Source organism: Carlito syrichta, unplaced genomic scaffold (genome assembly GCF_000164805.1).
Source record: "Carlito syrichta isolate Samal-C Ts95f unplaced genomic scaffold, Tarsius_syrichta-2.0.1 Scaffold139178, whole genome shotgun sequence".
In the NCBI taxonomy this organism is placed as follows: domain Eukaryota; kingdom Metazoa; phylum Chordata; class Mammalia; order Primates; family Tarsiidae; genus Carlito; species Carlito syrichta.
In genome coordinates this window covers 123,171-127,312 of record NW_007083274.1, presented here as the reverse complement: position 1 = coordinate 127,312, position 4,142 = coordinate 123,171, and positions in this window count along the sequence as shown.

The window sequence follows — 4,142 nt, the reverse complement described above, 5'->3', positions numbered from 1 at the left end:
AAAAAAAAAAAAAAGAACTATATACCATAACCAAATGGGACTTATCCTGTGAAGGCAAGGTTGGTTTAACACACATGATTATCTCAATTGATACAGAAAGAGCATTTGGGAAATTTCATCACTCCTTCCTGATAAAAAACACTCAATAAACTAGAACTAGAAAGGAACTTCCTCAACCTGATAAAAAGTGTCTGTTAAGCAAAACATACACACAGTTATATCATACTTAATGGTGAAGGACTGGATGCTTTCAGCCTAATTGCAGAAAGAAGACAAGGATATCTACTGTCACTCTTTGGTGGGTCTATCTAAGGAAATTAGGCAAGAAAAAAATACATAAAAGTCACTATATTGGAAAGAAAGGAATAAAACTATCTTTATTCATAAATGACATGATCTCATACATACAATATCCTGAGAGATTCACAAAAAGCTAATAAATGAGTTCAACATGAGCGCAGGATCAGTAAATGATAACTTATTCTTAATTTCACATGGAACAAAGTAAAACATTCATCAATAAATAGGGCCAGCACTGTGGTTCACGCCTATAATCCCAGGATTTGGGGAGGCCAGATAAGAGGATTGCTTGAGGCTACAGGTTCAAAACCAGCCCCGGCAACTTGGTGAGACCTCATCTCTACAACAAATCAAAAAATTAGCTGGGCATGGTGGTGCATGCCTGTAGTTCCAGCTACTTGGAAGGCTGAGGCAGAAGGATCACCTGAGCCCAGCAGGTCGAGGCTGCAGTGGCCATGAGTGTGCCACTCCACTCCAGCCTAGGGGGAGTGAGACTTCAAATAAATAAATAAATAAATAAATGTTTCTATGAAGATGGAAGCAGCCAAAAAAAATTCTAAGTTGAAAAGCTATTTCAGTTGGGCACCCTGGCTCATGCTTATAATCCCAGCACTTTGGGAGACTGAGGCTGGAGGATCACTGAGCCCAGGAGATTGAGGCTGCAGTGAGCCATAATTACACTGCTGCACTCCAGCCTGAGTGACAAGAGTGAGACCCTGTTTCTAAAAAAGGAAACAATTCCATTTCCAATAGCATCAAAAAGACTAATATACTTAGGAGTGAATTTAACAAAAAGAAGCACAAAATAGAATTAAGAAAAATACAAAACATTATGAAAAGAAAGAAAAAAACCTCTAAATAAATGGAAAGACATCCTGTGGATGTGACTCAGAAGACTTAATCTTGTTAAGATGGCAATACTCCTGTAATCCCAGCACTTTGGGAGGTCAAGGCGAGTGGATTGCTTGAGTCTGTGGGTTCAAGATCAGCCCAGGCAGCTTGGCGTGACCTCATCTCTACAATAAATTAAAAAATTAGCTGGGCATGGTAGCGCGCACCTGTATTTCCGGCTATTTGGAAGGCTGAGGTGGAAGGATCACCTGAGCCCAGCAGGTCAATGCTGGGGTGGCTGTGAGTGTGCCATTGCACTCCAGCCTGGGCAACGGAGTGAGACTCCAAGTAAAACAAAACAAAACAAAACAAAAAGATGGCAATACTCCCCAGACTGCTTTACATAGTCAGTCCAATCCCTATGAAAATCCCAGATAGCTTTCTTGAAGAGACTGACAAACTATTCAAAAATGTATATGGAAATACAAGGACTCAGGATAGGCAAAAAATCTTGAAAAAGAACAAAATTGGACTTACTACAAAGCTGTAGTAATAAGACAATTTGGTACTGACATAGGATAGAAATATAGGTCACTGGAATGGAATTGAGAGTCTAGAAATAAAGCCTTACACTTATGGCCAAATGATTTTTTGACAAGGGTGCCTGCCAAGGTAGATCAATGGGGAAAGAAGTCTCAACAAATCGTGCTGCAACAGGTGGACATACACGTATAAAAGAATGAAGTTGTTTTTTTGAGGAAGACGGTGGCCAAGCCAGATGGAGTATGAGAGTCCCACTGTGAGTGTGTAGAAAATCTTGTAAATGTGCTTGTATATGTGCTGGTGAGTGAGTGGGTGTGTGAGTGGCTGAGTGAGTGAGGGCTAGGAAGCTAGTGACCAGGGCTCTCCTGGTGCAGCAGCTGGTGCTGCTGCTGCTGGACTTGGACCCTAGTGATTCTCAGGATGCAGAAGCTGAGTGCCATTTAAAAAAAATCAACAAAACCCTTCCTGGGAAGAAAATGCTGGGAGAGACTGACTAAGTGGGGGCATGTGAAAAAGTGGCCAGGGCTCTGGTGCAACAGCTGGTGCTGCATCTTCTCTGCTTGGTCCTTGGCTCTTCCCAGGCCAAAGAAGCTGAGCGCCATTTTTTTAAATGGACAAAAGTTTTCCTGTGAAGAAGGGGAAGGGAGAGACTACCACCCCAGGCTCTGCCTCACCACTGCAGGCTCTGCCTCACCACTGCAGCTGGAGAGACTGCCGGCTCCAGGCTTTGCCTCACCACTTCAGCGCCTGGCTGGGCACTGGCAGTGGGGGCTGAGGGGGAGGAGCCCAGAGGCAGAGTCACCCCGAGGAGGAGAAGAAAGACTCCACCACCATCTTGAAGGCAGGGCAGAAAAGTGCTCTGACTTACTCACCATGGAGCAACAGACCCGATCTCTGTGATTGGCAGATCAACTACTTAGGGGTTGATAGTGACCCGGAGGGAATATCCTGAAAGCACAAACTTCAGAGGGACCTGATGAGTGCTGAGTCTCAGGTGCCCTACCCCCTACCCTGATCCAAGTGCAGGAGAAAGGGTGTGGCCAGAAAAGGATGAGGAAGGACTCCAAAGAGATCAGTGGTGATTCTGGGCTAAACCAAACCCCCTCCTCCCCAGCAATCCTCTGAATGTCAGACCCACATAGCTGGGCCACGATTGAAAGGGACAAACGCAGGCGGAGCCTGGATGTCAGTTGTAATAGGAGAATGCCATTCCAGGAGAGGCCTGGCTGGGGCACCTCCGCGAGTACATATATGGAGAAGAGAATCCCGCACCTCCCCACCGTAGGAGATCCCCTGACCATATGAGAGTGGGAAGGGAGGACTGCAGCCCCACCCACCTCCACTGCCCCTACTCCTTCCCTGCTCTGAACACTGGGGAGAGAGTGAAGAGATGGAAACTCTGCAGACCAGATTAAAGGAACAATTACAGAACTTGCCACAAGAGGGCAGGCTTTTTTTTTTAATTTTTAAGCTTAAAAATTTTTTTTTGCCTGTTAGTTTATCTATTTTATTTTATTTTATTTTATTTTAGTTGGAGTCTCACTCGGTCGCCCAGACTGGAGTGCAGTGGCCGCTCCCGGCCACCACAGCCTCGACCTGCTGGCCTCCGGCGATCCTTCCACCTCAGCCTTCCGAGTAGCCGGAATTACAGGCGCGCCCTACCACGCCTGGCTAATTTTTTTTATTTTTTGTAGAGATGAGGTCTCGCTGCCCAGGCGAGTCTCGAACCCGCGGGCTCAGGCGATCCACTCACCTCAGCCTCCCAAAGGCACGGGATTACAGGCTGAGCCACCGAGCCCAGCTTAGTTCATCTATTTTAAAAATATTTTTCTTTTGTGCATGAATGTGTATGTGAGAGCCTGATTTGCATTCCCCCAATCTTTATACTTTTCTTTTTCTGTTTCTTTCTTCTTTTGCTTGTTGTTTTCTGTTTATGTGTGTATGTGAATGATTGAGTGTTCATCTTTCTTTTTTCATTTTTATTTTTTGAGTTGGAGTCTCACTCTGTCACCCAGACTGGAGTGCAATGGCAGCTCCCGGCCACCGCAGCCTCGACCTGCTGGGCTCCAGCGATCCTTCCGTCTCAGCCTTCCAAGTAGCTGGAACTACAGGCGCGTTCTACCACGCCTGGCTAATTTTTTAAAATTTATTTATTGTAGAGATGAGGTCTCGTCAAGTTGCCCAGGCGGGTCTCGAACCCGTGGGCTCAGGCAATCCACTCACCTCGGCCTCCCAAAGTGCTGGGATTACAGGCTGAGCCACCGAGCCCGGCCGAATGTTCATCTTTCAACCTTGTTGTTATTGGTTTGTTTTTACTCTTTTGTTCTGTTTTTTTAATTTTAATTTTTTATAGTTTAAGGGGTGTGTCAAAAGAAAACAAGCAAACAAAGAAAAAACTTTATAAGAACCTCATGACAGGGATAAACAATCACATTTCTTTTTTTTTTTTTTTTTTTGAGTTGCAGTCT